Here is a 12713-nt window from a genome sequence, read left to right as displayed (position 1 = left end):
GGGCGCGGAGGAGCCCGGGCTGCTCGGGTCGGGGCGGCGGGCGCTCGGCCCCGCGGACGGCCTGCCCTCCCCGGTCTCAGGCTTCGAAGACCCCTCACCCCCTGGCGCTTCCTGTGCGGGACGGTAACTCCGGAGAGATTTCACGTTTTGGAAAAGTTACGGAGAAACTTTCAAGCGTAGACACAAGGAAAGGTCGCGATCGCTGGGTGTATACGTTCGCGTTCAACAGTTGCCATGAGCTGTCACACGTTTCACGCGATCACCTCCCACACCGCTTTGCTGAAAGAATTGCTTTTCTTGCGGTGCTGAGAATGGAACCCACTGAACTACATTCCTAGCTCTTTTCATTTACTGATGTTTTAAATTTTGAGACAGTGTCTCACTAAGCGGCTCAGGCTGGGCCAGAATTTGTGATTCTTCTCCCTCAGTCTCCCAGAGTGCTGGGATTACAGGCGTGTGCCACGACACCCAGCTCCTTTGCTGAAATATTTTCAAGCAAACTTTGGTCATTTCATCCCTGCTTGAGTGTGCATTTCTTAAAACACGGTTCTTAGGAATGAAAAAAAATGCATGTATGTATTACAATTGAATTAAATTTGGTGCGAATAAACAGTAACTACCTTGTTTAGTGTGTGGGCTGCAGGAAAGCAAGCAAGCAACGTTTCGTAGCACTGTATATCTGATTTAAATAAGGATGTCCAGAAGCAATTTCATTTTCTTGGTTGGTTAAAAATGCTTTGTCAGTTTCATGTAAGAATTATCATACGTTTGAACTAAAATTTAACAAAACATGAAAACATTTGAGCGACACCATGTTACTTTGATCCCATTCAAAAAAAAAAAAAAAACAGCTGGATTTGAGTTGAATGCTGTCTGGCTTCACATTCACGCCACAGCTGGCAAGGAGTTAGTGACCATTTCTGTGGAAGGCTGTTGAATTGTGTTCTGTACAATATCTCTTAATATTAAAAGGGTAGAAATAGCATTGCTGCTTCTCTTGTTATGTTAGGGATTTTGGAAAATCAGAATTTATTTTCCAAATGTAACACAAGACCCAACCCCCCCATTGTTGTGGACAAGTTGTAAAACTCGTTTTTTTGGTTTTGAGACTGGGTCTGTTTAGCTCAGGCTGGCCTTGAACTCACAGTGATCCTCCTGCCTCAGCCTCCTCAGTGCTGGGATTACAGGCATGTGCCACAATGCCCAGCTTTATCATTTTTTTTTTTTTTCCCTATTTTTCTTTTGTGGTAGTGGGTATGGAAGCCAGGACCTTGCACATGTTAAACAAGTGCTTTACCACTGAGTTATATCCCTAGCCCTGTCATCTTTCCTAACTTTTGTTTGTTTGCTTGCTTGTTTTGTGTGATGATGGTTTTTCTGAGACAGGATCTCACTGTATTTCATGCTGGCCTTCAGCTTGCAGCAGTCCTCCACCTCAGCCCTCTGAGTGTTGGGATCACAGGCCTGCGCCACTCCACCTGGCTCCCTATCTTTCTAATTGGACTAACTTACGATCATTGTAACTTTTACGGCTCAAGTGGCTATGCTGCATAGAATCATAGAAATCAGTGTAACTTGGATTTCTATTTATAAACAAGGCAAAAATAAATTGTACACAGTGAAATGCCACTTAACACCCATTACCATTAGTATGACTGTTACTAGAAAGTATTATACAGTACATGGCACCTAACATGTAGCATATATCAGTACCTCATTCCTTTTTTTGGGAAAAGGAGTCTTGCTGTGTTACTCAGGCTGCTTTCCAAAGCCTTAATTGAGGCTGGGCATGTTGACACAGCCCTGTAATCCCAGCACTTGGGAGGCTGAGGCAGGAAACAGGAGACTCACTCTCGAGTTCAAGGCCAGCCTGGGCAACGTAGTGAGTTCAAAGCAAGTCTACATAGTGAGACCCTTCTCAAAAAAGCAAACAGGAGCCAAGAAAGCCTTAATTGCTTCTGCCACCTCAGCCTCCCCAGTGCTGGCACTACTGCTGGTCCTGCTTTGCCTTTTCATTCCTTGTTACTGCTGAGTATTATTTCATTGTTTGAATGTAGGTCCTGTACCACATTTTGTTGGGTATACTGTACCACATTTTGTTAAGGTGTTCATCAGTTAATTGGATTGTTTCTACTTTGCAACTATTACGAATCATGCTGCCATGAATATTCATTTGTACAAGTTTGTGAATAGAAGTGTATTTTCGTTTTTCTTGAGTATATGCCTAGGAATAGAATAGCTGGGCCATATGGTAAATCTGTGTCTAACCTCAAAAGGAATTGCAGTGGTGTTTTCTTGAGTGGCCTTAGCATGACTGATGAGCATCTTTCTGAGTATTATTTGTTGGCCATTTGTACATTTCCTTTAGAGAGTTGTCTTTGAAGCCTTCATACATAGGGTTGTCTTTCCATTTTTGGGTTGTAGGAGTTCCTTATATAGTGAAGATACAAATCATCTATCAGGTATATGATTTAGATATTTTCATCCATTCAGTGGCTTGTCCTTCCTCCCCCTTTTTTAAGTGCAGGGCTTGTGCATGCTAAGCATGTGCTGTGCCACAGAACTACGTCTCTAGTCCCTGATGACTTTTTTTTTGAGACAACTATTTAGTACAGGCTGGTCTTGAACTCACTGTGCAGTCTAGGCTGGGCTCTAACTCACAGCTGCTCTCCTACACTTGCCTTCCAAGTGCTGGGGTTACAGGTATGTGCTGCTATGCGCAGCTCCTTCCTGGCTCAGCCGCCTAAATCCTGGGATTACAGGCATATGCCACTACGCCCAGTTTTAGTCCCTTGAATTTCTACATGACATTTAAGATTTGCTTGTCAATTATTGTGAAGACACCAATATGGCTTTTTATTTTTATTTTGTTTATCTTATTTTTGAGATAGATTCTGCTGTTTGTTCTAGGCTGGTCTTGAATTTACAGTGTAGCCTGGGCTGGCCTTGAATTCCTTCCTCAGCTTCCTGAGTGCTGGGATTACAGGTGTACACCAGCAGACTGTGAGTTTTCATTCTTTGGCACAGAATAACTTTAGTCTATACCTCAGCTGAAGGATGAGATTATTCCAGGATTAAGTATTTACTCTATAAAAATGGGTGATGGGCTGGGGATGTAGTTCAGCGATAGCATGTGGGATGGCCTCGGTTTCTGCTGAAGAAGCGACTTGTAGAAAATAATAGATGTATTTTGCTCATTAAGAATCTTTTTTTTTTTTTTTTTTTTTTAAGGATTTAAGAATTTGGGGCCAGGGCTATAGCTCAGTGGTGCAGTACCTGCCTGGCAAGCACAAGGTTCTGAGTTCGATTCTTGGTATCAAAAAGAAAATTTTATTTCAAGATTATTTCAGAAAACTGTGGTTTTCTTGGTTGGAGCCTGAGTGGACAGAATTGTTACATCTAAAGAAACAGAGAATTTCTGAGATAAATTGCTTTTATTTAATTTATGTATAAAGATCTATGTGCTCATGATAAGAATTAATAATAATTTTAGTGTGGTTGGAGGAATGAAAATAGGTGTTGGGACAATTTTTTTATGTCTTAAAACATGACTTACTAGGATTGTTCTTTAATACTATATATTCATCATAAATTGTTCTCATTGTAATGTTTTTATTCACCCCTGTAGTATACAGCACTTTGCAATTAAAACAAAGTATGACTCTTCAAAGGCTGGAAACTGGACCTTTTAGCTTGTGTTATTTTTCTTGTATTTAAAGTTCTATTTAAAGTAATTTAGGTAGTGGCACACACACACAATCCCAGCAACTTAGGGGACAGTCATTTAGATCAGTTAATCAGTAAAATTCGTTCAACTATAAGCAAATGGCTTGTGTTTTCTTAGTCCTTTCTAGGCTGGGTAATATTAGGAAATCATTCAGTCCATTTTTTTTTCACTTATAGTTTAAAAAAATCTTTTATGTGTATTTGTGGCATTGAGTTTAAACCCAGGAATGTTAGACAAGCACTCTTGCCATTAAGCCACATCTGCAGCCCAGTCCATTTATATTTAATAACTCTGTATGTGCTCACGTCTGTAGTAGACCAAAAGTGGTGGGAAATTCCCTATTTCTACTCCTTAGGAGCTTTTAGTGTAAACTGGGAGCCATAGAGTTTGTATGTGCTACGATAGAAAAGATTCCCAGTTCTTGGAGTAAAGGTGTCATTTTGTTTTTTGTTTTTTGAGACAAGGTCTCACTTCGTAGTTTAGTATAGCTCAAGCTGTCCTCAAACTTATGGTGTGCCTCCTTCCTCAGCCTCCTAAGTGCTGGGATTACAGACGTGTGCTACCACACCTGGCTAGAGCTATCATTTTTGAGTTGGGAGGATGTGCTTGGTGTGGAGATAGGCCTTTTGAGGCAGAGGGTACCCCAGGGACAGAGAAATAACAGATCTACTAGTATATATTGAGAAAGAGTTTCGTAGGTAGCAGTGTTTATTTTTGATTTTGAGTGTGTTTATTGGGTAGATGTATCTTTTAGGGGAGTGCTTTGCAAAGAGTGAGTAAATGTCTATTAATTGACAATATGTAGTGACAAGAATAATGTAAAGCTGGGCATGGTGGTGCACACCTGTAATCCCCCAGCACTGGGGAGGCTGAGGCAGAGAAGCATCACTGTGAATTTGAGACCAACCTGGACTACGCACTGAGTTCTTGCCTGAACTATATAAACACCATATTAAGAAAAATAGTGTAATAAACTCCCCCTACTGATCACCTAATTTCATTAATTCATGGCTAGTGATACCATGGTAGGTATGCGTCAACTCTAATGTATATTTATCAATTTTCGTTGAATATTTACCCATATATTTTCCATGGCTATTTTAAAGATACCACCGTAGCTGTCTTGAGTGTGGAGTTGAGGAAAGTCTTAGAATCAGTTTCACCCAGTGCTGTGAGCTGGCTCCAGCTTGTGAATCATTCCTACCCCCAAGTTCCAGAAATAATTTTATCCATAATGATTTTATATTTTAGTATACAATATATCTTTCAAAAATTGTTTTTAAAAAAACATACCCACCAAATGTTTTTCCACCAAACTTTTATCACACCAAAATAAATAATTCTTTATGATCAAATACTGTATTCAGTCTGCATTTATATTGCTTCTCACATCTTCATATAATGTTCATATGTGACATTTGGTTGCTTTTTTTTTAAAGTAGAAATTGAAACTAGGGCCTTATATGTGCTAGGCATGCATACTATTACTGAATTACATCCCATCTGGGTGTGGTGATGCATATCTGTAATCCCAGCACTCTGGAGGCTGAGGCAGGAGGATTGTTGCCAGTTTGAGGCCAGCCTGGGCTACAAAGTGAGCTCAAGGACAGCCTGAACTGCATAGTAAGACCCAGTCTCAAAAAGACCAAAAAAAAAAATTACATCCCTATCTCTTTTTTTAAAATTTTGTTCGAACGTAAGGGCTCACTAAGTTGCCCAGGCTGGCTTTGAACTTTTGATTCTCTTATCTCAGCTTCCTGAGCAGTTGGAATTATAGGCATGCATCACTGTGCCTAACTGTAGTTTAATTTTATAATTGTATAAATTATATGTTCTAAAGCAAATCTATAAAACATATCTGTTCAGAGAAGATATTCTACAGTTCAGCCTTCATTCATCCTGTCAACCAGGCTGGGGGTTTAGCTCTGCGGCACAGCGCCTGCCTGGCAAGCGCAAGGTCGTGAGTTTGATTCTCGGTACTGGGGAAAAAAAAAAAACAACCAAACAAACAACCATCCTGTCAACCACCAAGCAGTGGTTTTCAGACTTGGGAGCTTTTTAAAAAACACTGATGCGGCTGGGCGTGGTGGCACAGGCCTGTAATCCTAGCACTCAGGAGGCTGAGGCAGGAGGATCGCTGCGAGTTTGAGACAAACCTGGGCTACAAAGTGAGCTCAAGGTCAGCATGAACTGCATAGTGAGACCCTGTCTCAAAAAGCCAAAAAAAAACAACAAACAAAAAACACTGATGCAAAAACAGAACAAAACAGAAAAACCCACTGAGTCTCAGGCCACACATCCAAAAATTAATTTCTGCTTTGGGAGGGGAATAGATCTATGGACCAGTAGTTCTGACAAGTTCCCAAGTGATTGTCATAGGCAGCAAAAGTTAGGAACTACTGACATTTAACTATGTTTTCTATTGTTTTTGTTCATTTGTTTGTGTTTTGTGGTACTGGGGATTAAACCCAGGGCCTTGTGAATACGAGGCACGCATCTACCGCTGAGCTACATTCCTAGTCCTGTTGTTCTTCTAATGATATATTTTTTCACTTAAAAAACAGTCCCCCCCTAAAAAAGATATAGGTAAGCAAAAAATTAGGATATGTGCATTTCAGTCCCTTCTCATTCTGACATGTGAATGCTCTGCTGTACTCAGGAACAACCTTGTCTGAAGAACAGCTGTCAGACCATGTGCCTTTAACAAGTTCTCCAGGCTCTTCTGAGCCTACTAAAGCTGGAGAATGTCAGTGTGTGACAGAAGTTTTGAGAGTTTTTTCAAAAAGGAAAAGCTACCATTGAGCAATTTTTTTCTAAAATACATTTAAAAATACAAATATAAGAAACCATTCCACACTTTTACCTGGAGTATCATGAACACATCTGTAACTTGGGACTTGCTTTTTTTTTTTTTTTTTTTTTTTTTTTTTTTTTTTTTGAGACAGAGTCTCACTATGCAGTTCAGGCTGGCCTTAATCTCACTTTGTAGCCGAGGCTGGTCTTAAACTTGTAATAATCCTCTTGCCTCAGCCTCCCAAGTGCTGGATTACAGGCATGCACCACCACGCCTGGCAGGAACTTGCATATTATTGCATGATTCAGATTTACTAACTAGTTTAATGCATTATTTGCATTTGACATTATAACTGATGTGAATTACAAAATATGTAAAATTCTATTAAAGTGAAATGGCTTAATTTTCTAATCCACTTTGATTATGGAGTTTATTCTTTGCATCAATTAAAGAGACTTCTCTCTGCATTAGTCCAAGTTCAGTCGATATACTTGCCATCTAGTTATATCAATTTAGAACAGATCTGTGACCATGCAAGTCTTGGAAATGCTGTTGTGGGTTGAAGACACATTAAAAAGCTCTGTGATTATAAAGAACTGGGCCGAGACAGAGTGAGGCTGGATGGTAGGAGACCCTGTTGTAATCCACAGTAGCAGTTCAAATGTGTTTAGAGGCTGAAATGAACTAAGTGAGGGTGTCAGGGCTAGCAGAAACTTTCTTCTTTTTGTTTTTTGGGGCAGGGTCTTGTCGTGTAGTCCAGGTTGGCCTCAAACTCACTATGTAGCCCTGGCAGGCCTTGAATTTGCAGCAGTGCGCCTACCTCAGCCTCCTGAGGTAAAGGCAGTTTAAAAACTTATAACTAGACATTGGATTCAAGGATAGGCCAAAACAGACCAACCCCGTTCCCATAATTAGAAAATAGTGAAACTCAGCTAGCCTTGGCATTCCAACAACCAGCTGCACTTTGTAAGATAAATGTAACTCAGCCGGACAGTGCATCTTGTTAGCTTGTTTTAAAGATTTATCACCTAAAGACAAACCTAGCTCAGGCTTAGACAATGATTGATTCTATCTCCTCACCTCAGCCCTGACCTCCCCGTTATATGATAGTAACCTCCAATTAACTTGCTTAGAATAAGTCTGCCTAGCAATATATGATAAGACAATGTGTGACCAATTGTAGAATATCCCCTTATCTGCCTTTTGTACTTCCTTCTAACAACCTATATAAGTGACTGTTTAACCCCAGGATGGGGCTGGTGATCTGGAACTGAGTTTCTCCCAGCCTACTGGCATAAAGAAAGCTGTTTGCCTTCCAGGTGCCTCGATGCTACGTGTCTTTTATCTGATACGGTCTGATTTATCCGCAACACTGGGATTACAGGTGGATGCTACCACACCCAGGAGGACTGTCATTTAAAAGGAATATTTTCCTTTGGTTCAGTCATCACCATTTTTTTGGTACTTAGGACTGAACTCAGGCTTTCATACTCAGTTATGGCCCTAGGCTCCCCTACTTTCTTTTTTACTTTTTTATTTTGAGACAGGGTCTCACTAAGTAACTAAGTTGTCTAGACTGGGCTTGAAGTTGTGATCCTCCTGCCTAAGCCTCCAAGTACATTAGGATCACAGGTGTCTTAGTTACTTTTCTCTTTGGAGAAACAAAATACCTGACACCCAAAGTTTAAAGGAGGAAAGGTTTGTTTAGCTCACAGTCTGTGGAGGTTTCGGCTGGTTCCAAAGCAGGGTGGCATGGCAAAGGAGCGTTGCAAAGGAGAACAGTCCATGGCGAGCAGACAAGGGATAGTGAAGCAGCAAGCAGCAGCAGCAAAGAGCAAGCCTGTCTCTTTTATCCCTTCCAGGCTACCAGCCTTTTGGGCAGTGGCACGCACACCCAGGATGGCACTTCCCGTTATCCACACTCAGAACTGTGCTAAATCAATCAGTGGTCTAATTTAGTAATCACATACTCTTAATCCCAGTATCATACCCTTAATCCCAGCATCACACACTTTACCTGCAGCCACTGCTTAAAAGCTCCACCTGTGACCCCTGAGGCTTTAGGGGGACATCTAGATATGCCATAATAATAGGCATGTGCTATCATGCCCAGCATTTCACTACTTACAAGGTTTGTCTTTTGTTTTTCAGGTCTAGCAAGTAGATACTGCCTCCGTAATCCCTTGATGACTTATTCATATTAATTAAATACACTGGAAGTTGACTTGTACAGGAACTGGGTAGACCTATATTTAACCATCAAACTTGCAGTTTTTAAATTTTCCTCTTGCTCTCCCCTCCCCTCCGTCCTGCCCCCTCTGCCCCTCTGTCTCTGTTCTTGTCTTACTCACTCTGTCTGAATTGAACCCAGGGCCTTGCATATGCTAGGCATGCATTCTACCACTGAGCTTATCCTTGGCCCATATTTTTATCTTTAAAAAGAGTTATTTACTACACTATACGTGATGTTTGATATGATAACTATAATTGTTTGATCAGTCTTTTCAGTTGATAATGTAACACATGTCTGAAAACATGGGAACTCACCTATGTTAAAATCTTGGGAAATTGGAGTATTGGTAAGAACTTTGAAAATACAGAATTAGAGCCAGCAAAATACCAGTGGCTGGAGGGGAGTAGGAATGAGTAGGAGGAGATACTTCCCTAGCTCTGCAAGCCTGATACAAAATTGGGTCTTTACCATACAGCAGAAAATGGTCCCTCAGAGCCGGTGTTCCCAGAGTGGGCATTTTTTGCTCCTGGGTAGGGTGTGTTCTGTGCCACCTCAGACTTCACCCCCAGTAGCCACTTCTTGCTTCTGCTCTTGCCGGTCAGGTCTTGTGCTGGAGGTACTAGGAGGTATTCTGTCTCTTCACGCAGGGCCTAGATGATCTTGGGTTTACCATTCTGCACAGACCCGCTGTTACAGTTCACGTGTTAAGAGGTCACGGGGAATAAATAAAACTAGTGGGAGACAGTGGCAGCTTTCCTGCTGATGTAGGGAGGAGCCTGGAGGAACAGGAGTTGTGATTGGTTCTGGACATGTTGAATTTCATGCCCTTCCTTCAGGGCTGGCCAAAGTGGCAGTGTTCCCCTGGTGGAGACTAGTCACAGGTCAAGGAATTTTTTCAGGCTTCTCCCCTTCTGTGTAGTCTTCTTTTCTTCCTGGAATGCTGTCCTGTCCCTTTTGTTTTCCTGCTGAAATGTACTGTCTTTTATCACCCAGTTCAAAGATTTCCTTTTCTGCCTGGTAGAAGTCCTATAAGGTAGCCACTATTATTTTCCTGTTTTGTTTGTTTGTTTTGAGACAGAGTCTTGTTATGTATTCCTGTGTGGCCTTGAACTCACTGTGTAGCCCTGGCTGGCCTGAAACTCACTGCAGTTCCCTTCCTCAGCCTCGTGGGTGCTGGGATTATAGGCATCTGCCACCACACCCGGATATTAACCTGTTTTTATGGATAAGGAAATTGAGAGTCAGGTTAAATAACTTGTTCAAGGTCCGCTAGTAAAAGTGGTAATACTGGGATTTGAAATCAGGCAGCATGGCTTATGCTTTATGCTCACAGTACTTTCCTCTTACTGTTTTCTAGGTGCTCAGTAGCTACTTACTGTATGAACAGATGATCGCAATGGTCATCTCTGCACATGGAATTTGTGTACATAGGCTATCCCTTTCGGGAAAATATTTCCAGGGAGATAAAATGTAATCCCCAAATGCTTCCTACTGTGTTCTCTTTTCTCTTTTCTTGCAGTCATTCTCTTGGCTCAAGCCCTCTTCATCTTTTCTTAGGCTTATTGTAATAGGCCTGTTATTGATCTCCTTGTGGATCTCATTTCCTTGTTTTACTTTTCACTTCCTCGCAAAAGATCCTCCATTGGCTTCCCAGTGTCTTAAGCAGTTGTCGATCCAAACTAGAGAGTGAGCAGTTCTTCTGTCTCAACTTTGGCATATTCCCAGGAAGAACCCTGGTTTGGGCTGGCTTCCCGTTCTGGAATAAGTAACTCTGCCTGGTAGTGAGAACACTGTAATCTGGCCAGCCTCAATCACATACCGTGGTTTTGGCCACGTTGGAAATGGGACTGGGTTGGGAACAAGGCTCCACGAAGACTTCAAGTCTGGGAGAGGCTACTCTGAAGAGTTACCTCTGGCTATGTAGCTAGAAGGGGAAAGTGGATGGACTCTTAGGTGTGGCCGTCAAGCCTCACTTCCCCCTTCCGGGGTTAGTTCGAAGGATGCTTACTCCGCTCAGTGCTAGGACAGGGGATGAGCTTGTAGGAGCTTATTTTCTGGTGGGGCAGCAACATGCAGGCAGACAGTGTGACATCACGATCCCTCCAGAGGAAGAAACTGGGGCAGAGATTCTGATGTATCACTTTAGCTGTATAACTAAATAATGGAATAGTGGAATTTATTTCAGAAACATAAAATGAGCATTTTATTTATTCACACCATTACTTACTCAGTTAAGTTTAGATAAATCAAATTGTGGCTTGACCTCAGTTGCCTGTGACTCACTTACCTGTGCTACACAATGGAATGGTGACAGGGTTTTTGTAAGGATTCGATGTGATGATGTATTTTAAAGAGTTGGTGTAGTACTTGAACACAATGAGAGACAAAAGTATTATAACTAACCAAAGATTGTTGAATAGGCTATCCAGGATAAAATAGCTGCAAAAAATGTGACGCTAACAACTTTTTTTTTTTTAAAGACAAGATATTGATATGCAGTTCAGGCTGGTTTCAAACTCACTGTAATCCTTCTGCCTCAGCCTCCTGAGTGCTGGGATTACAGGTATGCACCACTACACCTGGCTAAAACTATCTTTTATTTATTTTGTTGGTCTTTTTGAGAGAGGGTCTCGCTATACAGTTTAGGCTGGCCTTGAGCTCACTTTGTAGCCCAGGTTGGTCTTGAACTCACAACTATCCTCCTGCCTGAGCCTCCCAAGTGCTGGAATTACAGGTGTGTGCTACCACGCCCAGCTTTAATAATCTTTTAAAGATATATAATTTTGAGAAACACTCTCTCCATAAAGCTGATATCCCTAGCTAACATTTTACCCTTCCTTACCTTCATATAGAGGATCGTTCAGTTCATGCTTCGGTCATTTATGGTGAGAGGCACTATCATTGAGTTAGTGAGAATACTGAAGTTCAGAGAAGTTCAGGTTCTGAAGCTAGGATGCAAACCTCCTCTTCTTCATCTTTTTTTTTTTTTTTTTTTTTTCTGGTTGTAAGGATTGACCCCAGCGCCTGGCTTTGCTACCTCTATTACTGAGCTGTATCTTCAGCCCCAAGCCCATCTTTTGACTGGAAGTGTTTTAATTTTTAGACTTAAATTTGTTCTGCAAAGTCTTGTCAAATACTATGAATGAATGACTTTTATATTTTTTTTTTTTTTTTTTTTTTTTTTTGGTTTTTCTCCGGTACCAGGAACCGAACTCACGACCTTGCGCTTGCCAGGCAGGCGCTTTTGCCGCTGAGCTAAATCCCCAGCCCCTTTTTTTTTTTTTTTTTTTTTTTTTTGGTTTTTCTCCGGTACCAGGAACCGAACTCAGGACCTTGCGCTTGCCAGGACTTTTATATTATAAAAGGTAATTAGATTAAAAGTTGGTGGTACAGCTCTTGTCATTTAAAGATGACAGGTATTCATTGTACAAAGAATTTGATCCATGAAAAATCACTGTAAGATGAGACTATATGATTAATAAGGTGGTAGAGAGAGACATGTAATAATGAAAATTCTTAATCTAAAGAAAGGCACAAAAGAAACTAGAACGTATTAGAGATTTTAAGTTTGTATTTAAATCCCCAGTAAATTACCATTATTTTTTGTTTGTTTGTGTTTTGGTACTGGGAATCAAACAACCTCATGCTTGCCAGCCAGGTGCTGTACCACTGAGCTATGTGCCCAACCCCCATTATTGTTTTACAAAATTAAAAAACTATTTATTGGCTGGCGGTGGTGGCACATGCCTATAGTCCTAGCTCTCAGGAGGCTGAGGCAAAAGGATTCCTACGAGTTTGAGTGCATTCAAGGCAAATCTGAATTACACAGCAAGACCCTGTCTCAAAAAAAAAAAACAAAAACTATACCAAAACAGGAAAAACTCTTTGTTAAGTTAGATTTTTGGCTTTCTGTTTTAACAGATTGATTCTTCTGCTGGAAAGGATGTTTTGGATATGAG

The 12713-nt window shown here is 41.1% G+C and overlaps 1 protein-coding gene across 1 annotated transcript in view; it reads left to right on the top strand.

The window, feature by feature from the left end:
• The window catches only part of Prkar2a (protein kinase, cAMP-dependent, regulatory, type II, alpha), a 69376-nt gene that overhangs the window by 1808 nt on the left and 54855 nt on the right, over nucleotides 1-12713 (top strand). The gene's annotated exons all lie outside the window — the stretch shown is intronic.

This window comes from Chinchilla lanigera, unplaced genomic scaffold (genome assembly GCF_000276665.1).
Source record: "Chinchilla lanigera isolate Chin_1 unplaced genomic scaffold, ChiLan1.0 scaffold00131, whole genome shotgun sequence".
Classification (NCBI taxonomy): Eukaryota; Metazoa; Chordata; class Mammalia; order Rodentia; family Chinchillidae; genus Chinchilla; species Chinchilla lanigera.
The sequence above is the reverse complement of the archived record's forward strand: the minus strand, read 5'-3'. Positions and strand labels throughout refer to the sequence as shown.